This window comes from Centroberyx gerrardi, chromosome 22 (genome assembly GCF_048128805.1).
Source record: "Centroberyx gerrardi isolate f3 chromosome 22, fCenGer3.hap1.cur.20231027, whole genome shotgun sequence".
NCBI classification, from domain to species: Eukaryota; Metazoa; Chordata; class Actinopteri; order Beryciformes; family Berycidae; genus Centroberyx; species Centroberyx gerrardi.
This window is the reverse complement of record NC_136018.1, coordinates 17,686,178-17,710,941: the sequence shown is the minus strand read 5'-3', so window position 1 is coordinate 17,710,941 and position 24,764 is coordinate 17,686,178. Positions and strand designations below refer to the sequence as shown.

Below are 24,764 nucleotides of genomic sequence, written 5' to 3'. Positions count from 1 at the left end.
CATGTCTAAGAACGAAGAAAAAAATATTTTACAGAAAGAAAGACAAATATGAGCACTACCTTTGTTTCCCAAGACAAATAATGGCACTACTTACAGCTGCCAGCCCTCAATTCAGTCTGTGTCATGTGTACTCAGATCCCTGGCAGCAGTGTGCTTCTCTGAAAACATCCTCCAAGTGCAGGAGAATCAGGCTAGATGTCTCTGTGTGTGTGTGTGTGTGTGTGTGTGTGTGTGTGTGTGTGTGTGTCTGTGACAGTGCATTGTTTTGGGAGTCCCACCCCTCGCCTCCCCTCTCCTCTCCTCCAGTCAGTCAGTCTGAAGCGGGCCTTGTGCACCTCGTACCTCGTGTCGGTGCTGTGGGTGACAGCGTAGGGCCGACTCTCAGACAAACCAGTGTATTCCCTGGGGTTTGAATCCTGGTACCTCCACAGTACAACCCCCCCCACCCCAAAAAAAACCCCACAAATCCTTCTTCATGGTATCCCCCCACCTTCACCCCCAGCAGCCTGAAGCCTCCACCGCCCCCCTCTCCATCCTTCACTACTCCATTTCCCTCCCTTATGCGGATATGTGATCCTCCAGGGAGTAATGAAGCAAGGCCCCATCAGACCCAGGCTGACCCGGGCCTGACCCTGGCCAAGAGATACAGACAGAAAGACAGATAGGCTGCAGCCACCAACAGCTGAGTCCCACACACGGCCTAATGACACACACAAACATCAAGTGTACATGTGTATGGAAGAGCGCCGTGCATGCAATGATATACACAGGCAGGCCTACAGAGTAAACAAAAACACACAGCAGATATTCAGTCATGTATTTAGGATATCCCGGTGAGATAGCCACTAGTTGAAAAAACTGACACTTATTCTTACAAGATGATTGCTGCCAGGAGAGTAGAACACATTATGGTATATTAGTGAAGTAATTAGCAATCCTGGGACCTTTAGCTTCAAAATGGCATCATATTAGAAAAGGTATTCATCTATATCTAAGATGATATAAGCTGAAACTTTAACAATTACCATAAGGAAATTGGGTCATTGTAGCAGCAAAAGAGTAGAATACAGATAAGAATATGACAACTAGAACAAATAGAATATATTACTGCAGCGAATGTACATTTTTTAAATATTGAGCAATACAGATCACATAGAATGGACTTCGAGTGGACTTCATATATTAGCTGTCATATGAACTTACAGTAGAGTACACCACTATACTTTAAAATGGGCAATGGCTACAGTTCTGCACAGGTTACTTTCTTAAAAATCTTAAAAGCCCTTCTCATGTTTGACACAGTAATGATGATGCAAATTGTTGTTTAAATTATTTACAAGAGCTTTGATATGATGAGCACTGGCATGGAACCTATTAGTTAGGCATGATGACCATTCGTGCTACGCAGGCCAAGCTCTGCTGTGCATACTATTGTTCACTGGGCATTACCTCATCAGATGAAACCCTATACTAGTCCACCAGCCTGAAGGGACACACGAGAGGGGGCTTTGGAGTGTGTGCGTGTGTGTGTAACAACATCATTAGCAATTTATAATGACAGCGCATGATGAGGGACAGCTTGCAAACAGCAGTCAGCTGAGAGAGATTGAGAGCATGACTGACAACCAGCGCTCTGGGTGTCATAGACTTTACTGTAGGAACTAGCCAAGATGGAGGTTATTTAGTGCAAGTATCATTTTATACTATCGGTGTGCTCACTATTATTGCTGTGAACATGTTACGTTTAGTTGTGTGAGTATGAGTTGTGAGTATGCATGTATAACTGACCAATCTGATCTATGAGACCAAAGCACAGTTCTGTTTTGCAGAAGGTGTTGAATGCCAGATGGTGGCGCTATAACAAGCAACTTTACATATTAGCCAATAACTCCTGAATCGTATAGCCTACAATCATTTTTTTCCTCAGATTCCTTCACTCAACATGAACCCATTGCACATACTGCTTTCATTTCTGCCTTTCTCGCTATTTCTCCCACAAAGTCGATCCAATCTCCATGAAATTTTGCCCACGGCATATTTGGGCTTCCTAGATTCTGGCTATTACACAGACTTCTGAAATTCCAAAGCGTTTGACTGTGACATCAAAGTTGACAGCAAAGACGTGCAAACAGGAAGGCAAACTTCACATATATATTTTGCGAAGAGGTTCCAAAGTGTCCGATCACATTTGGTTGTGCTCTATAATGTTGCTGTGAGGACAAAATTGTCAATTTTGCGGATTGCGATATCTCAGGCATCCATGTGTGTTTGGGCCAAAACTCCTAATGACCGTTTGTGGCTATAATCGTGAATGGAATTCTAGTAATAGGAAAGAAACATGCAGCCTTACTGTTTGATTGCTGACCATGCATTGAAAATTACACATCTTGTTTATCTGGGGTCAATAAACCTACTCAGCATATACTGTACAGTGTGTCAATTCAAGTACAAAAACAAAAGAAAAAACATAAACATCAGAATTGCACAGCTTTCATGAGAGAGCAGTGATCTTGTTGATGTTGTTTCCTACCAGACGGACAAAGTCAGGTGGTGAGACAGTGTGCAGGCAGCTCTGCGCGGGAAGCTGCGGGTGGCAGATGCTACACCGAATTTGCCCCTCTGGGCACCATGAGGCAACTGTCAGCCAAGCTGCCATGGCCAGCATGCTGCACCCACTGGCACCAGAGCCGGCAGCACCCATGGGCTCATATGACACAGTGGAGACAGAAATGTGGAGAGCTGATGCTCAGCATACTGTAGAAAGGCAATGCAGACACACGCACACACAGATACACACACAAATAAACAAGTGCAACTGTTGTATGTTAAGCACGGACACTAATGCACATATGCATGCACATACTGCACACACACACACACACACACACACACACACAGCAGCTATCAAACAGAATGACAACAAACCTCCGCTCTACCCTCCAACTGGCAGATGTCTTGTAGAGAGAGAGATTTTTATGACATGATAAAAGTGTGTGTGTGTGTGTGTACTTTTGATTAAACATTTCAGCACATGACGTTGTCAAGATTTTATTATTCCCCAGAGAGTGGACACACACACACAAAATTATGAGCAGGTGGGATTTATCTACAAAATCAATCGTGACAATTTGACATACACAGACAGGCAGCTTGACCTTGACTGCTGAACTGCAGCAGATCACATCTCCCACAACACACACACACACACACACACACACACACACACACCTACGAGCTGTCAGGACGGATCTTACAACACAGCCGTCCCCTGGCACAGTGGCAGCAGCCATAATGGGGTGTCAGGGATCAGCACCTCCCAAATTACCAACACACACACAGGTCAAGACGCAGCCTAATGCTCTGGATCTGCAGCTTAGCTCAGCAGGAGAGCAGTCTCAGTGCGTGTGTGCATTAGAGTGTGTGTGTGTGTGTGTGTGAGTGTGTGTGGGGTGGGGCAGGAAGGAACTGGTGAAGAGATATGAGAGAGTAGTGTGTGTGTGTGTGTGTGTGCGAAAGCCTATTGTGCCAACTTTGGTGAGTGTGCATGCATTTGTCTTTCTGTGTACACTCTGCACACTCATCCGTACATCGTTACCATAATAGCCTTCCCTCTTATCGCTGCTCTCTCACTCTGATCCCTCGCCCTGACTGGGACCCTCAAGGCAGCCATTACCAAATCATTAACCTCTCTGGCATTTCTCCTGCGATTACACATGCATTGTACTCACGCAGTCATACACAATTACCGTACGAAGCGATGCCAGCAGCAACAGGAGCTCGGGGCTAATCCGGTTTTGGCCCCCGTGTTGTGCCTCTCCTATTCCGACTGCCGCTCCACTCAAAGGCCTTGGGTATTTTTTGCTCAAATCACCTAATGGATTTAAAATAGCATTTTATCCCAGCCTTTTAACCCATTTAGGTTGAATTTTTTTAGCTCGGCGAAGGGAGAGAGAGAGAGAGGCTGAGCTCTAAATGCGTCCCGTCGTACAGCGTAATGAGTCCCAGGTTATCTCCCTCCAATTACAGGGGATCGACGAGGCGACGAGAAGGGCTCTGCGGTAAGACTCTGGGCTGTTTTTAGAATCATAGGGGGCTTTAGAGTCGGGTTGCAGGGTAAAGGGAGTAAGCTAAATGATGATGGGGCGGATAGTGGCGGTGTGACTGTATATGTGTTTTTGGCTGTGTGTGTGCGTGCTTGTGTCTGCCTGGCAAAAGATTCCTTCCTTCCTGGTTCTTGAACAGATAACCGTTGAGTAACTCTAGATGCCCGGGGGCTTGAGAGAGCCTGTCAGAGCAAGACAGAGGGATTACAATGCAATCTGAACATCGAGTTGGCTCTGGAGTACATACGATCCTCTTGGCCGATGCCGAGATTCCACACGTTCACTCGAGATCAAACGAGAGGCGTCGGTTGGTGCTGCGTCACATCGACGTGTCTGTATGCGTGTGTGTATGCATTGTGAGTTTGATACAATCAGTTAGTCAGCTTCGTTGGAAGAGGTACAGCAACATAGCTCAGGTAACGGCCTGTAAAAACAGGTCTGCTTGCAGCAGGCAATGCAACGGCCACAAAAATGTTTCATCTGTAACTTGCTGTGATTGGGCCCTTAACTGTCCATCCCTCATTCTGTAACACTAAATGAACCAAGACAGCTGACCATCATTCATGACTAAAGAAATTTACCACAGAGATGTACAAAATCGTAGTCAAAGAAGGCCATCGCTCAGTCTGTGGGGGACTTCAGCTGGACAGCAGCTGAGTTCAAGTCTAAGTTTGTGTACCTGAAGCCTCCCTGAGTTTTGAACACTGGAGCTGCAAATCCAAATTACTTTAATAAATCCACCTGCATAAAAGGGTGCTTTGAAGAGTGTGTATAATTACTTGCTACCTTTTTGGACCACAAAGACCCCTTATTCATCTTACAAACTGTAAAACAACACTTTTGCATGAATCATCATAAGTCTTTCTTCCGGTGTTTACACTGAGTCAGTTGCTGCTGGTAATTCAGAACTTATCAGAATGAACAAAAACAGCACAGGCCTAGTAATTACATGCAATTAGCAGATCGCCCCACTGAGGCTATTTAAGTTCATGGGAAGTTTAGGGAGAAAGATAAACAAGTTCCCACAAAGAAAACCAGTAGATCTGTATCCAAAGTAGCTCAGCGGCTTTCGGCTGCTGGGAAAGTGGTGAGGAGGAGGGGGCAGAAATCACCTGAGGCGGAGAATGGGGAACACAGAGCAGGATGATCCAGCAACAAAAGGCAGGAAATGAACTACATTCTCTGTCTGCTGAGTGTCTCTCTGTGTCAGAAGGCCTCCTCCTTTATCTCCCGCCTAGCTCCACCAATTATCACATTCCTCCTCATTGCTACGCAGTGCCGAGCGGACACATCATTAGATTGATAGTGGGAAAAAAAAGATTGTGTTTCTTTGTGTGTAACCCCATTTCTCAGCACCCCAAGTTACTTTGCATTGGCTGTGGTTGCGATGACAAGAGTGGGGGGGGGGCAGGAAGAACAAAGGCTCAATTGAGTGGCCCCAGGGAGGGGTATTAGGGAGGCATCACAGATTGGCACCCCTATGTGACTCACCTCATTTAAATACCACAACTCTCTTAGTGACTAAGGTCCAGCAATGCTTTGAAAAGGGACATCAAGGGACTTTCCACACCAGCGGATGGATGTGTCACTAATGTGTGCGATTCTACCCAAATTAAAGATTTAGACTCGCTATTCAGTGTTCCAGTAAATAAGTTAATTGCCTGTAGTTCCTTTCTGTTGCGGTCCTGCCTCTGTCACATCAATCAAAGGAGGTTGTGTTAGTTTTGGTGAGTGTGTTGCCTAAGCAGACAGACAGTGTGTCCGTCCAATAACGATCTCCATTGTCTATGAGAACCATTCTAAGTGGCTAAGCGGCACCTGTCAGCAGCCTGCTAATCACACACACACACACAACACACATACAAACTGCCCTACTAATCACTACGGCCATCCCAAATGAGCCAGGCAAGCGGAAAGAGATTCCAACACACACAATTCACAGTCCTACACACAAATATGCACATGCACGCAACACTTGCGCGCATACATGCGTGCACAAAAACACGCAATCACGCAAACGCTACTCACCTCTCCACTAATTCTCTCCTCCTCCCTCCCCACCCTTCTCCCTCCAGCTCATTCACTCCCAAGCGCTCTCATCTCTACTCTCCTCCACATTCCACACACACAATAATATACAGCTGCCACTTCCTCCTCCGCTCTAGAGGAGTAGTATCGCTTTCTACCACAGCCTGCCTCTCATCTCGTCGCTGCTTTGTCGGTGAAATCTGAGCCACAGGGAGGCGGTTTGACAAGCCTGAAGAAAAAAAAAACGCAGTCTCTATAAAATACAGCCATAAAGAGGCAAGTGTTTAAAAAGTAAACCTGATTTATGTCCCAGGTTGAATGTAAAAACACAGTGAGTAAGGAGAGAATGGTGCAGGTTAAGTGTGGGTTAATTCCACCTTTTAAGGGCTTCAAAGATAATTTTCATCACACTGACCTTGTCAACCCACCACAAGCCATCCAGCCCCCATCAAGATTGACCCCCCCCTTCCCCCTGCAATTTTGCCTCAGGCAGAAATGGCATAGTATAGCCACACCTTCACCACAGCGACTGATCTGGTACAGGCCTAGCCTGAATGGCCTCAAGATGTCACTGCAATTAATTTACTTGCATCTTAAGCCTGAACGCTTAAAACCTTGGAGGAAATCTTGGCCACATACCCTGCGGCAACAAGCAGCTGGTCGAAGACGGGATCTAATGTGATGGCTTCCCCTCCTTGACGATGCATGAAACAGATGTGAAAAATAAACACTCAAAAGACTGATTTTGTTGTTGAACATCTCCGAAATGGAAAACTCCTGAAAGTCCACCATTCACCCAACTGCGTCCTGCGTCCAAATAAACGGAACAAATCTGCAACAGCAGGCTAAATCAGTCATCTTTTCCCATTAATGCCAATACACACAGCAGACTCTGGTCTACATTTTTCTCCCACCAGGCCTCAAGATGTTGTTTGTGGTACCCAGAAATAGGGGCTGAGTGGCAGCTCTCTAAGCGGACAGTGGTTTGAGCTGAATATTAGGAGGTTAAGTTCTGCAGAAGGGAACAACTCAAGGAAATAAATGGGACCAGCATGGTGGAACACCCAAACCGACTACGTCCCGCTTTCTTTCTTGGATTTTAGTATAATAACAATCCAGCTGGTTGCAGCAAAAAGAATGCTGGTCTTGGCACCAGTCCCACAGCCACTGAACTTTGTCTGGCTTGGTTTTACTGTCAATGAAACGTCACGGCTCTAAAGTGCAACCATTTGTCACAAATGCAGTCTAAACTTTGTTCAACTTTGTTTTTGCGTCACTGTTGCCTTGTTATTCAGTGCAGAGGCCTCAAATTGTGCTCTTTTGGACCCAACTGGAAAAAGTAGTGGCTGCAGAAACCCGGAGGCTCGGTTTATGAACTTTGCAGATGCTAAATAAATAACTACAACACCTCCAGACTGAAACTCCCATCAGCTCTCTAACAAAATGTAATGAACAGAGGACAAGCTCTTGATCACGATCAAGCTTTATTACCCAGTGAATAGCTACAGCTTCAGGAATAAAAACACTAAATTCTAGGCACTTTGCCCTCGCATTACTCATTTTCAGTGAATTTCCAATCCATATTTCCCACATCTGCAAGTGCAACACAGGGAGTAGCCATCACTGTAACTCACTGGTACTCCATGACTCGGCTAGATAACACCTTCTTGGAATTCACCTCCTCTTTCAGCTGGCAAAATCCAGATAAGTGTTAGTGAGTGAGTGAAGGAGTGTCTGGATCCTATCTTCTGTGTGTGTGTGAGATAGTGCCTGTGGTGAGAAACCACATTCAGGCAGTGAGCGCATAGGAAAACTTCATCGTGACCAATTGAGGCAGATTGGTTCCACTGTCAACAGGGAAACCAAGGGGTTATAGGATTCAGCTGTACGGCACTCTAGCACATGTACACACACACACACACACACACACACACACACACACACACACACACACACACACACAGGAGCATACAGATGCACACACACACACAAATGCAGGCTGCTCGATTATGGCTAAAATGATAACCCCAGTTATTTTGCCAGATACTGTGATCATGATTAATCAAGATTATTAGTCTTGATGATTTGAGGAAAAAAAATCATTAACTGTACTTTTTGCATTAAAATTGTGATATGCAATTACACACTATTAATTGTGCAGCCCATATACACACGCATGCACACACACACACATATATATACAAACAGGACTCTGTGGACTGGTGTGACTGGGCTGGCTGGCCCTACTAGTGATAATCCTTATTTCTGTGAACGGTGCCCACTCTGAAACGCTGTAATACCTCATTACGCAACAACTCATTCATTTCCAAACTTCACACTTGCAGCTGTCTAAATCGCTCAGCAGTGATCCACTAATGCATTTTCCAGGCCTTGTTAGGTCTAATTGACCTTAAAACAACTGTTAGGGATGAATAAGAATGTGTATGTTATGAACTCATATTGCAATTACGTCTCAGTGTTTAAGCAATCATGAATATAACTGTCAAATACTCGACGGTGTGAGAAAAAAAACCCGCGCACAGTCGCCAACTTGCAATTAATGTGATTTATTGATCCCTGAAGGGGAAATTCTTGCTCAGATGAAGGTCTTAGGGTGGATGAATGAACAGAATATATGAAGGAAATGAACAGATGAAGAGATGAAGATATAAGAAAAAGAGGAAGAAGACTTTAGTGAGGCCTCGAGGGAAACTGTCCTTTCTCTTGCCAGCTTCCACAGGGAGGTCAGAGGTCAGGGAATGTTTATCGTTTGAAAATAATGGATGATGAAAGATTTGAAACCATCCTTGACATTTAGGGAGATATCCTCTTAATGTTCTACTTGCTGTGCACATGCAATGTTTCATCAAATGAGATAAGTGCTAAAAAAAATAATCTACATTGCTATATAGAGTTACATAATTATCTCCAAGGTTAAATTCTCAGCCAGTGATGTGACAGGCAAGAGACAGCAAACTGAGGAGTGACATTAAACAGACACTCTGTCCAAATACACCCAGGTGTGCACGACACACACAGAGACGTACATACACGCCCACACCCGCATCAGCAGCGGGCATTTGCACCACCGTTGCTTAGACACCTCCATCAGTTTAGAGCTTTTGTGTTTGCTAACTTTCCTCCACCGTCTAAATGTCAGAAACCCTGCAGAAGCTCTGAGGGGACATACGGGGGAAAGAAAAGTGGAGAGGAAAAAAAAATTGTGGCTTTTGCATGACCTCTCAATTCAAAATTGAAATTAGAAAAACAAAGTTGAGTCCAGTGTTCTACAATGTTGAATGTTTGCCCCTTAGACTTATTTTCTTCCATTTTCAATTTTGTTTTTCATTTAAAAAAAGAATGAAAGTTGCTCTCAGACACTAAACTGAAGTGTTTTTCATTTCAAAACTTGAAATTGTACAAAATTGGACTCAATTTTCTGATTTTCTATTTTGGATTTTGAATTAGACGATTGAAGATTGAAGTGTCACATGGGCTTTTTTTTTGTATTACCTGTCAATAGCTATGATAGACCAAACACAACCTTGAATTTTATTTTACTGTACCTTATATAAAAGTCAAACACTGTGTGTTTCATATTAACATGCAAACACATGATTTCATGTACCATTTTGGAAAATTTCATTTTGCAAAACATTTCTCAGGGGAATGCAAAGTTATTGCAAAAGTTATCTTCTCCCCCCCCCCCCTTTTCCCCACTTCCCTCAGGGCTTCTGTAGAAATGTACTCTGGACTGCTACAGTGTGCAAACTTCTGTTGTAGCCTCAGGATGAACACAGCAGATGGAATAACAATGAAACGTATTCAGTACTTGTTCATATCTCTTCAGTTTCGTCTGTGAAAAAGCAGTGTTAACTTTGTCATCGCACACTCACCTGTGCGAGGCGAGGCCGGCGGGATTACATGTGCTGATTGACAGGGACATGAAGGAGTGATTAGTGAGGACCACCCACCACGACCCGCCCTCCCCACCACCAACCCCGGTCCCTCCCAGCACCTGTGCTGCAGCCCTGCTGACAGTCCCTCTGCCGCTGCCCTCCTCTGTCACCACCTCCATCGACCCCACCTCGCCCCGTTTAGCCACTGAATCATTTGCGATACAAGCAGGTGGGTGCAACCGCAGCACAGCACTGCCAACTTCGCTTTGAAGCCCGAACACTTGCGGAAATGTTTCACTAAGGATTGGCCCAGTCGATTCAAAGTATGCTGCCTCTGTTCTCAGAGGAACGTGTAAGAGTAGACAATGTAACCTGAGGACTCGGAGCGTTGGGATTCACTTGGAAGAGCATTATTCCCACACTTGAACGCGTGTAAGTGCTGGTGCAGCGAGCTGAACTTGTGACTGCATAATTGTGAAAGTATTTAAAGTAATAATCTGTGACATATACAAATAAAACATGTGTGTTACTGCCATTTTATAAAAGCTTTGTGTCGAGCTGAACAGTTAAGCTATTCTACGGGCTATTATAAAATCACTGTAAACCATGGCTGCTTGTGGTTTAGTTTCACTGTCGTGGCAGTATAAGAGGTTGTCCACAACGCAGAAATTTTGTCTTGGACAGCCCAAAGTTGGCAAAAATCGCACAGTGCATGCAGCTTTAGGCGTTGACAGCATCCATAGACTTCAGGCTGCATCCTCTCAGGGTGTTGTGTAAGGTGATCTGAAGCTGTGTGCCTGCAGTGACTTTGCTGACTCTTTGCTGTTCAGCAGCAGATATAAACACAGTGTGCGCTGAGCAGAGACACCACAGCCATTAGCATGGTTCACTGACCTCCAACCTTGGCTCTCTAACAGTAAATGGAACCTGTGGAGAGTGCTGTAGATGCAGGTTTGTACATCTCTACTCTGTCAAAGTTTTCCTTTGTTTTTTTCTTTTACACACGCACAGAGCTGCTGTTGCAACTGTTGTAATCACTTTGCCCTCAACACTTAACCTAACTAGCTTACCTCAACCCAAGTCAAATCAATGCAATCAAAGAGCTGCAGTATTATAACCACTGGAGACTTGCTCAAGAAGCTGAAAAATTAGTGCCAGAAGTGAAGGTAACTTGACCTCTCAATATTTCTATTTGCTCCACTCTAAGCTACCTAAGTACACCTCTCCTTAGCGACAGTTAGACTGTGAATGTGTGGCCAATTTAATCAGTGCAAGGCACATTTCCCATTAAGCTAATCTCGCTTTGGATCAGGTCTTTAACAAGTAATGTGTTAAGGGATATTACAAGAAGAGGATTAGCATGGTGGAAGAACTTATTTTACTGCCTCTATCACACAGACTGAAGGACGGACATGGAAGGTTTACTTATTCACTATGACCGACAAGCCCCATAAGAAAGAGATGCTCAAAGCAACTAAGGCAGCAAACACTGTCTTTGCCCTGCAAAAGGTTGATATCACCAATTTTGCCATTTTAATACACAGGTAACATTGCCTTACTATGCATTAAATAATGCTTTCATGACTTTGGAACCATGCCCAATCCATTTTAAAATATCAAAAGTACAAATACTCATCATAGGGAAAATTAACCAATGATCCCCATGTGTGAAAAGTTTACCATTTAGCGATACAGGTTTTCTCCAGAGCACGGGCCATATGGCAGCACTAATATGCACTGCCGGTGGCATGCTCAGCTGTAATGGCAGTCTATCCTGCCATTTAAGCTGCCCGACAGTCGACTGAATCAGGAAAAGGGCTTTGGCACTACTGGCATTTAAGACAGCTGGTTCAGATAGGGATAATGGTTTGAATGGGGAGGAGATGGGGGATCTTCTAACTCATATAGAGAAGCCCTAAGAACAAAATTCCACATAGAAGGAACTTGTCAATTGTCATTTGGTTTGGCTGGTTTTACAGGCCAGGCTATGTCCTGTCCTGTCAGGCTACTCTCGCCCCTATGTGTGTGTACCTCACCCCACACCACTCTCATCCAATGAAAAACAAGAGGAAAGTGGAGAGGCATTTAGACCAATCTGGTTACAGAGTTTACCCACATATGCACTGCACTCAAACAAGCCTCGCATCAGCGTGAGCATTACGCTCAAGTCCTTGCAGTGCTGATAAAAGAGCAGATTTACACCAAACAACCTGAGGTATCACTGGGACCGTTCTTTCCACCAATTCTACTCTCTCAGGTTGGCTCTTCTCCCTAGGAGGAGATGTCCCGTCTTACCTGGCTGCTGGCTGGTTGTGTTGATTGGATTAACCCAGGCAGATAAAAGGCTAGACTCTACTGGTGATGGATCACTGCTCCAAGTAGAGCACCACACTACGAGACAGTACAAGCCCTACAGGAAGGCCAGTTTTTCAAATCTTGATATTAACCTATGACATACTGCAGAGTCCTAACTATTCACACTACACTAAACGACAGACAATGAAGCTCAGCGGACTACAGTGTAAACTGCTGTAGGTCAGGATTTCTCAACAATGAGGCCATCATGACTGAAGAGTCTGCAGGTTTTCATTCCAAACACTACAGCAGCTGACTTCATTGATTAGCACATCTTTAACCAAAGAAGAGGAACTAATGAGTGAAATCTGCTGCTGTGTGTTGTTGGAAAAGGAAAATAGAAAATGTGCAGTCTTAGGTCATGATGGTTTAGAACCTAAACTGTAGGCACTGCCCCAAGTCTAAGATAGCCATCTCTTGGCTCGACCTTTGACCCCTCTTTGACTCATGACAGTACAGAGGTGAAGTGTCTCTGTCTATCAGGGTTCGCGCTCTGTCAGCTGATGAGGCAAACTGAGATGTCCTGTGACTGTGTAGCGTCTTTCAACCGTGTGGAAGAACACCAGCAGAGTTCAATAATTACACCCACATCCAACGACTTCATCATCGCCTGTTATCTGAAGGACTCACGTAGAGCTATTGCAAAATTAAAGCAATATGTAGCAATATTCCTGCTGAGAGAATGTGGAACTACCTCCTTGGTGAAAAACAACTATCACATGCATATTTAATGAAACTGCCGAAGAATGAAGAGTTCTGTGCAAGCTGGTGCAGACAATCTGATGTTTATGCTGTCATGCAATTTTTCATCTCCGGGCTGTTTTTGACATTTGTGAGATTTATATTCCACACAGACCCATCTGATTCCATAACACCACTTCTCTCTCTGGTAAAGGTAACTTTGGGTGTACACGCTTTTCCACAAACAACATAACATTTTCTGCCAACAGTAACTTCTAAGTCAAGCAGGTAAAGAGAGGACTTTCAGTTATCTTTTATTACGCTGTATTTTGAATGTTCAAACACAGGCCAGGTCATTTGTGTTTGATAAACAAATAGCAGGTTGGATCTACTTGCTCTTCTGCTGCAAGCTTGACATGCATACTGTTGTATTAGGCACTCTAATAATGGGAATGAGAAAGACTTCCTGGATCTGACTGGGGATTAGTAAGCCTGAATAATTTCCAGGACACAGAAAAAGAAGGAGGAGTTTGTAGGAACACAGTACTGGTTCATTAGAGCTCAAGAGTTTCATTCCAAAATGCAATCCATCCATTCAGGAATAAAATTATTACTTGATATTTGTTAGTGAAAGCTTCAAAAATGCAATTGTGTCCTTAAACATGTCACTGTTTATAGGCTGATGGGATCAAGGTGACAGTTAAAGTTTTTGCACATTTTTGCACAATGACCACTTTTTGATTTCTCAACACGTATGACAGTAATCCTTACTCATGAAATATGTAGTCCTCCTTCTGGAGGATGAATCTTTTCCTCCTGATACTGTCCTTGAATCCTTGACCCTTCATGACCTTTTGACAGACGTTGCTGTTTTAAGCCGGAGAGCAGCTCACAGCACAGACTAGGACTAGGCTCATGATGCAACCTCAAATCAGACCAGTGTTTCCTCTACAGTTTCCTATTGGATCCACTCAGGCCTCTATAGTTAGAAAAGTGTATAGCTTAATTTGGTTCATATAGGTTCATTTGCTGTGTTTAATATCCAAAACAGAATAAACGTGCCTCATGCAACCATCTCAAACTGAATAGATTAGCTCATTTCGAATAAAATTTTGTTCAACACTAAAGAGGGGTAATTACCCGTTGATAATCAATTCAATAAGAGAATATTAGTGACCAAACTGCATTCTTTGGTTGGAATATACAGTATATTAATAAAATTTCCTTTCACCACATGAACATCCACTTGGACTAAGCTAAATGAGAAGTTTCTAGAAAACCTAAAACAGGGTGGACCGTGAAAAGAAAAATACAACATACTTGTTGGAAACTTTAAAAGATTTAATTGTTGAAAGCTTCAATGGGCAAAAGGCTTGAAAGAGTGTGTACCACTGTGGCCCGACGACACACAATACCCCTCTGTTCACTGGACGCCGAATGGTCCAGTCATCAGCCTCCATGCACCCCCCCTTCTCCCTAACCATCTCAGCCTTTTCCCTTTTCTCTCTGTATCTATCTATGACCATGACAAAGGCTACTGATGGTCAGTCAGATTAGCAGCCAGCCGCTGAAGGAACAACTTCAAAATGGACTAAGAAAGAGCCGCTTTGTCTCTATCCGAGGCCGACGACCCCGGAAACAGAGAGGAAGCCGGATGGACGGAAAGTGCAAAGAGCCGTTATAGTGACCAATTGTGTGCACTTGAGTTTGAGACTGGAAGAAACTGGTAGCACCTTGTGTGGGCACTGCTGTGACGTCTTTTTCCTTGGACTTTCTGTTGATGAAGTCTGATTTTCTGTAGCTAGCGCTGTTTTCTGTCTCTTGTCTGTTCAGCCATAGTGGCTATCACTGCTCATGCTAACTACCCAGTTCTTCTTCTATTTATTTCAAACAAACCTGCTGCTGGAAACGTAAAATGCATCACTTCCTGTGCGTTGGAAATTTTTTGCCGGGAAAAACCTACCAGACACCAGGTGTTTAGAACAGTAAATGCAAAAGCTGTCATCAACTGGGTACGATTTGAATCATTAATGTGTTATATTAAAATGGTGATAGAGGGTAGCAAAACGGACATTTCTTTATATGAAAATGATGACTTCTGGTTTACAACGGAGTTTAGTCGATCTTAGGTTCCCAGGTTCTTTGGAAAATTCAAATCACTGGTGTACAAGTTACGTCAGTTCGGCTGTCTGTGTGCCTTACCATTCATCTGCCCACGTTTTCCCCACACCCACGCCACCGTCTCCCACTGTGCATCAAGGAGTCCTGCGGGCTGAGAACGGGATGAAGAACTGCAGGGCTGTCCCGTAGATGCATCTGAACACCACCTCCCCACCCCCACAGGAGCCTCAATACCAAGCGTGCTTCATCATTTAACTCCGTCCACCCCCCATCTATTGAACCCAGCATGCTGAAAACACAGGCATTGTAGGAGAGGGAAAACAAATACCATTCAGCTTGAGCCTCTACCCCTCTGCCGACCCTCTTCAAACGGGTCGGCAGATGTCTAAAAGTCTTGACAACCAATGCCACCAAACCAAAACTTAACTGGATCCAGGATGATCAAGTGCAAATCCCTGTCAACTGTTACAGCTACATTAAGTTATGCTTTATTGAATTAATGCATTGTTATAGTCCGATATTATAGTAAGCTAACAGAAACAATGTTCAAAGGAAGTCATTGCATCACAAATACAGCCGGGTTGAATAATCCAGTAATGTATCCATCCAGAGAAGCCATAGTCCTTTCACATGAAGTAGGTTAGATGCACCATAAACAAACCCACTGACCCAGTGAACCTGGAAACCAAATCCGCCCCACCCTGCAGAGTGAATTCTATTCAAACTCTATTCAAATCCAAACTGAATCATGTCTAACAACTGTGTGATGACTCGGTCACCATCACTACTGACTGTGTAAGCTACTCCACACAGACACATACATACACACACACACAGCTGTAGGAACACCAGATGCCTCCTGATATCAAGGCTCAACAATTCAAAGCACTATATATATATATCACATTTTAATTGCACCAGAGCCAAAACCTGTACTAAAGAAGGTCTTTCCACAAGGTTGCTCAGCAATTAGTGGTGAGCTAAGAGCTAACTTCTGTCCTTTGATATGTGGGCAACATATGTTTGTCAGCAGAGACTGATTGCGGCTGTTTGGATTTGAGGATGCTTCTAACATAAAGGGCAAATGCCAAGTAACATCTGTGGTCAGTAACGCTCTAGGCTCAAATTATAGCAGGCGCTGACATTGGTTTTGCATTGTTTACACTGAAGGCAGTTGTGGAATGTGGATACTTTACCTCCAAAGGGGCAAAGTCAATGCCTCTAATTTACTGGCAGTGTACATGGAAGCATGTTCTGGAATAACAATATGAGTGCAATTGGCCTCATACTCCACATATCCCAAGCTAAATATCAGCTAGGCTGCTAACTAGGCAAATAACTGTAGTTAGCAGCAGTCTCTAGTAAGCAGAAATGATGAGGCTTACGCTTTCCACCAGATCTGACAAAGCCCTATTACTCAGTCAACTGTAATGCTTGGCTAATAGGCCTAGGATTACAACTGAATTACTTAGACACTAGGCCTGCCTGTTCGTGGACAGTGTGTAGGCAACATGGCATGGGGGAGGGTAATGGGCACAAGAAACTTACTTACATGATATACAGGGCACAGAGTGGAGCACACTGAGTCTGATTGGTTTAGATGCCTTATAATAGTATCCCCTTGTCTGCCATCATCCAAATTAAATTGCTTTAATCAGATATAGGTCAGGCTATCAGAGAGAGGAGAGAGCATATTGGTTCTTTGGTTCCAATAGGCTGTTGTGAAGGGGTATTTGGAGTTAAATTGCTCTAATTGCACTCAATGAGCAACTAGGGAATAGAGAGAGATAGAGAGAGAGTGAGAGTGGGTATACTGGTCTAAACATGAATGAATGCCTGTCCAACACACTCGCACGGAAGCTAGCATACTTTCAAGTAATCACGGACAAAAGCATGTATTCACACACACAAGCACACACACCCCTCCTTTTGCCAATCAAACATTGCTGTGTTTTGGAGTGTGCTGGAGGGGCAAATAAAGGCGCCGAGATGTTAACAGGCAAAAAGAATGGGCAGCCTCGGGGGCCTTCAGCCAGATGGAGGTGGCAGGAGACACAGCAACAAGTGTACAGAGCTACAGCTGACACCACTTGAGACGCCCCGCACACAAAGAGGGGATTTAGCCTGTGAAAACCAGTGCTGCTGTCTGGAACAGGGACCTGCCAACTGACAGAAACCAGGCAGCTAGAGAAAACCCACCCACCCTAATCAGCACTATTCTGAGGGGCTCAAGGCCTCCACAACACCCCACCCACCCTCACAAAGACACCAGCATAGCAAACCACCCATTCTTCCCTGTTTCTTTTTCCCCTGCCTGCTGCCAGTCATCAAAATCAATGCTTACACTCCAGCAAGGTCGAGAGTGGAATAGATATCTTGAGTGACAACAGGAAATGAAAGGTGGTTTTATTGAACACGGCCCCTCCATTAAGCCTGTACAGCAAGACCTTTCCAGGAAGGAAAATTTCATTTGATCTGGGTAAATAGCATAAGCTTTACAGGGAGATTATGAAACATCAGGAGAGGTAAGCAACACCGGGCCCTCTGTGTTTTCTCTCCTTATCGCGTCGGGATGTCGATTGACGAGCTGCCGTGCAAATGTCTTTTACTACGGAGTCAACAGGAACAGCATATATGGCTGTTGGAGGAATTGAACCTGTGGCCATTTGGCACCTAAATAGACTTTTCAAATTGTGCGGTATCTGTGAGAGAAAGGGGTAAGTGGGAGAGAAAGATGACACAGCAGTGAATGCTCGCCTCTGTCATTTGATATAAGCAAAAGGCTGTCGCAGTGACAAACTATGAGAAGAGGAGGGGGGGGTTGACCTCAGTGTGTTACTGTGCGTGTTACAAGTTACAACATAGCTGTATTCTCATTACCCTTAGGGTTTAATTACAGTCTCCATATCTTATTCGACACGGTCAAGTCAACTGTTACAGTCGGCCTCAGAGATCGCCGCGGCCAGGAAGGACAAGCATCAGTCACAGGATTGGGGTTCGGTAACCAAGCACCCCAGGGCGCACAGAATATCAACACAAGCTAAATGAAGATGCCAACCTCATGGCCCATTAATACAGCACTTGATACTCACCACTGACAGGTCGCAATGTAAAACCCTTGTATGGCTGATCTGCGAACAATAAACATAGACGTCTCGTATGCTGACTGCGCAGATTTGAGGCAGCGGGGTCAAGCGGCAAAGGTGGCGAGCTCAATCAATGTCTTTCTTTGTTCAGTGTCTTGTCTTCCAATCTGCTGCATTTGTGCACATACTTGACATTATTCTGGATGCTTTTTTTTGTTTTTTTTTATTCGTTTCTCCATCAACAAGATCCTACATTACCAACATAAATATTGACCAGGCCTACATGAATCCTCTGTGGTTGCTGTGATTTGTCAGACAGAGCCACAAAAAATACACAGTTTGGCCTATTTTGGTTCTGTTTGCTCCAAGTACATTGAATTATTCACGGTGTAGCCACAAGGGGAATGGTCGTAGTAATGCAATGCAGGGACCATCCATGGAAAACCCTCATAAATAAACCAGCATGTGACAAATAAGCTTCACGTCAGTCAGGTGAACCCACTGCCTCGCTGTGTAAGACTATAGCCTATACTGACTACACTGACAAATTGGCTACAAGCTGTTACAAGCGTATGTCTGACTGGAACCAAGTGTGCTACAATTCCATAGCTTCAAACAAGGCATTTTGTGCATATTCCTAGAGCAATACCTATGGGTAAAGGATCCTGTTAGTCCAAAGGTTAAATGCCAACCGAGTTACATGAGTAGTGGAATAAGAGGACCACAACTGTACTTTGCAACTGGAGCTTTGGGCTTCTGAATGTAACAGTGTATGCCTCAAGAAGGAATGAAACACTGTCCCATATAATAAAACACCTCACTTTAGGACCGCACATGCGTCTAGACCTATATGCCATAACACTTTATAGCTTAACCTTCTCCCTGACTTTACCGCTCCCATTGCTTTTATGCCAGCGCCGTTCAATCTGTCCCTCTGCTTTCTCCATCAGAAGTCGGCCCGTAATGAGTCAGGAGGGCAGCATGCCTGCGTGCTGAGCGCAGCGTCTTATGTACGCTAGTCGGAATCTAATGAAGCCGGTGTCGGTGTCTGATGGCTGGCATCTGCTGGGTGGGCTCATTCCAGCCCAGCACCGCAGGGTCCAGAGGGAAACCCTACACTTCTGTAGGGCAGGCAGAGGGGAAACAAGACAGCATCACTAATGGTGATCCTCATCAACTGTGACCCTGCCAACCGACGTCACTTTAATCTCTCCGTCTGGGATCAGCACAATGGCAGTAGGCTCACGAGTCCATCGCAGACTCGCAACGGAGATTAGTGATACCATGGAGTGAGAGGGTGATTATGCATAGATGGATGGATATGTGGATGTATGGATCTATGGATGAATAGAAGAGTGGATGGATGGATGGGTGGTTGGGGGGCTGAAAGAATGAAAGGAAGGATAGATGGATGGATGGAAGACAGATGGATTAGTGTATGGATGGTTGGGTGGACAGATGGATGTCATGGCCTCTCTGTGCATGCTGCTCAATTCAACATCTGTACGAGTTCCTCAGATAGCTATAAGCCAAGGCAGATTGACTCAAAGGATGATCTCGTCCATTGACAGCAGATTTGTTCTTCCAGTTCATTTAAGATGCTTTCATAATCTTGTCACCTTTTAGCTGGCAATTTTGCAATATGCATCTGTGCACAAATGTAATCACGTCCTGGAAATATACCTATAAAACAAAACGATTTGGAGATTGTATACAAAAATATGCCTTGTCTTTACTGTATAATAAGAATTAAGCTACTGCAACAACATGCTTGTATTCATATTTCATATGTTACTAAGTTTAGCTATGGCTGGTAGTAAAGTAAGTTCACCTAAATATGTCAGCAGTCAGCACTCATGCAGCACCAGATCTGTGGGTAGCTGAGGGAACACTCCTGGTGAAGAGGCAGAGAACTCAGTAGAAGCTAATGCTGTTGAAACACAGCATTTAAGAGGCCAGGACACTCTGACAACCTCTCCTTACACGCCTTGGCTGCTTTAGTGTTTTTTTACACTTCAACACCAGAATGACTGACTTCCTGCCTTGGTGGGCGTCTATATTTGATGACATCATACAGAGCACATTTGCTGTCCATCGCAGTGAAATCAGGAACAGAAATTAGCCTCTTGTCCGCAGTGACGTCCAAGGCGATCATAATGGGGTGAGACATTGCTTATTGCTTGGCCTTGTGCATGCCTAGACCTTGGATTTCTGGCTACTTTTTGCTCCCCTTGACATTTTCAAGCTAAATGAGCCATGGGTGTGTTTTAGGGGATGGGCAGGAAAGAAGGTGAAATTTCCTGTGATTCTGAGCAAGCTGTCATACAAAGTGATGCTGGTTAGAGTCTCAAAGCCCTGTATTCTCCCCACCCCTAAGCCGCTGGAAAGCCCTTAACATAGAATAGCCTTGCTGTTGATAAGCAGTTATGGAGGCCAACACAGGGTATTGTCCCCGGCCATGAACAGCGCAATAGGCTGCCGACAGGTTTCTCATAAATGCAAGTCAAGCCGTTGCCATGACAGGAAGCGTTTTGTCTCAATCAGCAGGTTGCTCAGATGAATTCTGGGAGTTGAGCCTTGCACGCATAGCATTCCCAGTTCCCAGACCTCCCTCCCCCCTACTCGGTGACCCGCCACTCCAGAAACAAAACCCTGGGAATGTGAACTATGCGGGGCTGCGGCTCGGGGACACCTGTTCAGACACCCACGCAGGGCAAACCCTCTAACACTGGGCCTTGTGTGGGCCGCTGCATCCGACCCCACCCTGACCTTGGCTGCCTCCACATACAGACTCAAGCCCTGCACACAAACCAAACAGCCATGTTAACATCTGTATGCATGCAGGGTCACGTGGTTACACATGTTTATAGGGTACACACATGCCAGTCCAGCCCAGCCAAGACAAAGTCCAGGTGACAACTCTATTCTGCTCTCCTTTCATTACGAGAGTCTTATTATTAAGAGTCTATGAAAGCCCACTTGTCATGTAAAGTGAGAGTATTTTGCAGGCGTGATAATGAAGCCATCTCACACTCACCATGGTGCTAAGGCTGTTGACCTAACACTGGTACAAGCCAAAGTAATGAACTAGACTAATTCACTTATAATCAAAATCCCCCGAGAGAGACTCCATGCCCATTTGGAATGCAGAATGAAGGCCTCCCACCTTTTTCTAGTCGAGATGTAAAAGAAGAACTAGGCTATTCCCACTGAGAGTGAAGGAGCTGGCCAAAACTGCTGAGAACCCATTGAGGTTTCGCCAGAGTCGACAAAGGGCATTGTGCCTGCTCTCCAGAGATTCCCCTCCTTGACATTCAAATATAGGCGAAAGAAGGTCATCCTCTCTCTGTCTGTGTCTCTTTCTCACAGCCAGAGCACCAGAACAGTGCAGAAAGAGACCAAGGAGCCCCAGGGAAACATAGCTAATGACAGTGTACCTGGCAAGCAAGCAGTCACGCTCCAAATTTATAAGGCCACCTTCAACATTAGCCAACAGATTCAAACAAATCTGGAGTGAGCAGTGAGACAACAATATATTGTGCAGCTATCAGTGAAATGTAGTTTTGCAGTGTCCTGGGCTGGCTGACTAGTCTGATCTGCAACAGAGCAATGGTGAAATCGCTGGAGATTCTCCTCTGACACCATACTTGTGCAAACAATCTCCCAACTAAGTGACCCTTTGACCCAGTGCCCAAACATCATACACTGCAGTTCATCTGCTAAACGATGTTCAAGTACACCTGCATTCAGTAAGTATGCAGTCTGTGATTTTCAAGGGAAACAAATGAGTCTGTGAAAAGCAAAGTAATGGCATTTTCAAGCAATTAACTACTATTGACATCTTCAGTCTGAATTTTAGAACTTTTGCTTGATCACGAAACTGGTGATATAATGGCTGTCAAGAGGGTTGTTAAGCGTGGTTACGACAAACACATTAAGGATTACAGCTTTACACATGTTCTTAACCACATCCTGAGACAGAGGGCTCCTTTATATCAGGTCTTATCTCGCAATAAGAGATCTGGAGGAAGTAAAATACATAATGTTCTGTATCATTACAATATACACACACAAGGTAATAAGTGAGCAAACAAATGAAGCTGGGATAGGTTGGGATCTAACAGAAGCCGACCAAATGCTGAGTGTCCCAGTGAGCTGCCAGCTCAGAGGCTTGGCGCCGTCAGCCAGTGACAAGCTCCGTGTCACCATACTTGACTTTGCAGGGCACAAGGGCTCTGTATTCCCTCTGGCCACGCAAGATGGCACAGTGTAGTTCCTGGACAGCACAGTTCAATGTATGACAATAAGGCGCTTGGTTGGCTTCAACATGTCTTACATGAGTTATTATGAAGTTTTGGAATCATTCCTGGATTATTCTGGTAGAAGGCTCAGGGCGAGCATGTTCTACCAGCACATGGTGGTTATCCAGGTAAAATGGGAAGAGATGCAGCAGTGGCTGCCAGCAGCAACTTTGCTTTGTGGGTGGGTGTGTGTTTTGTGGAAGTTCAGGTTGTTCCACAAGGAAATTCTGTCATTATGGTATGTAGATGTGGTGGCCTAACCTTACAGGTACTTCGTTATTATTTGCTTTTCAAGTCTATACTTCTAGGTTATTAGAGGTCGTCGTTTCACTGTCGCCTCTACACTATTACTATGATAACTTATTGAAATCAAAAAGCATCCTCGACATTACATTGTAGTCTCGCAGTTACGGTGCAGCCACTTTCCCACGCAAGGCTGAATGTAAGAGCTGCGTCAAGTCAGGCAGAAACAGCCGGGAGAAGACCGGAAGTGATGCGGATTCGCATTCAAAATAAAAGCGTTAAAGTTGTCACTTGGGACAATAAAAAGAAGAATGAAGCACTGGGGTTCACATAACAAATATACCACAGAAAATGCAATGCCATAGGGGATAAAGAAAATTAAGTACGATAAAGTCACTATAAACTCTCTATTGAGTGGCACAGACAACAGTTTCCATAAGAATATTATTGGAATGATACATGGTGCATGGTATTTCCCGACGAAAGTGTCCCTCATGGACGGGTTAATGGTGGCAGTAAGGCTTGGGGCTACTCTTGATTAAGATAGCATACATTTTTTAACCCCAAAAAAAAGTTCCAACATATTCTCGTCAATACAGGTTTTATCTTGAAAATTCACACCGGAAATTTTATTTTTGATTCTCGCTAGCTTGCCAATGGTAAAGATAAGTTAGTAGATACAATGTGTTGATACTACTCACTATCGCTTCGGAGCTCGGTGCTGAATCGCCTCTTGTTGGTCACAATTTACTCCAAAGGTCCCTTCGGAAAGAAAACTTTTCACTTGCTTTATTTTCCACTTCCAAACAGTGATTTCTTGTCTAGTGTCTCCGTCAGTTAACTCATCCCCGCTCTCTGACTATCTGCTGAACACAACCTTTCAAAACGATACGCCTCGTCGGTGCCACACTCCGGGAGATAAAGTTGTCTGCCTAGGCGCTGTACTGGGGTCAGTTTGTGTATGTAGCCACAACGGTCATGTTCTGTTATGTGAAGAGACAAAGCTGTTCTGAGATCCGTGCCGGAGAGGCCCTCCTCTACACGGGCCGCCCTACCTTTCCTTTCATTGGTCGGTTTTCTGTTAAGGCGTGCACAGTGGTTGAGGTCTATATTTTCATTGGCTACTCACGTTGTCAATCACGCGCTGATGCCTCCGCAGTAGCCCCGCCTCTCCACCAATAAGAAAACATGACACTTGCACTTGGACCGTACAATAACCTTTTTTGGGGTGGAAATTAATATTTGCAAATGTACTATATTGCAATTTATAAAACACACAAATCAACACTGTGATACTTTTTCATAAGGATAGATTAATTACTTTCCGATCAATATGAAGGTAGGCTAATTAATTCCAACATGCACAGACTAATGTCAATTTAATCTGATTTACTGTAACTGCCAGGCCATACAGACAGCACCAAGTCTCAATCAAAACTCACTCATTTGCACATATGCCTGCTACAATATATCAAACATTAGCCGACAATAAGACTTATTCTCCTTTGCCAAACTGTTGTCATCTACAATTTTTTTATGAACTTCTTCTTTTGTTTTGTTTTTATTAATTGCCTCACTTATGAGCAGTCAGGTAATGCATGTAGTTGAAGCAGTTGTGTATCGGACAGGTGAATTTTGTTGCTTTGGCAGATCTGTCACAGAAAAGTGGTTCGATACCGCCCCCTACAGGTCATGTTAGAGTAAGAAAGCAACAAGTAGTAGGCGAGGCCCAAAACTATTGAGGCACTTCACACAGGAATCAGACAAGGTGAGTTGATCCTGCGTCATGGTTCTTATACTGTACAAAATGTGTCTTAAAATAGTGATCCCCCTGACCACTGACTCTGTTCTGAGAAGGCAGATCTCCCACTGAATGCAGTCTTGTCATCGAACAAATAACTGGAAGCACAAATGCAGAGGTCATATTAGGCTACATATATTTTGGGA

At 44.3% G+C, this 24,764-nt stretch overlaps 1 protein-coding gene across 2 annotated transcripts in view; it reads right to left on the bottom strand.

The window, feature by feature from the left end:
* The window catches only part of mpp7a (MAGUK p55 scaffold protein 7a), a 131,852-nt gene extending 108,169 nt beyond the window's left edge, over positions 1–23,683 (bottom strand). For both annotated transcript variants that reach the window (XM_071896907.2, XM_078291386.1), the window contains exon 1: positions 23,519–23,683. The gene's annotated coding sequence lies outside the window, so the exon portion shown is untranslated. The remainder of the gene's footprint in view (positions 1–23,518) is intronic.
* Positions 23,684–24,764: the final 1,081 nt, after the last annotated feature.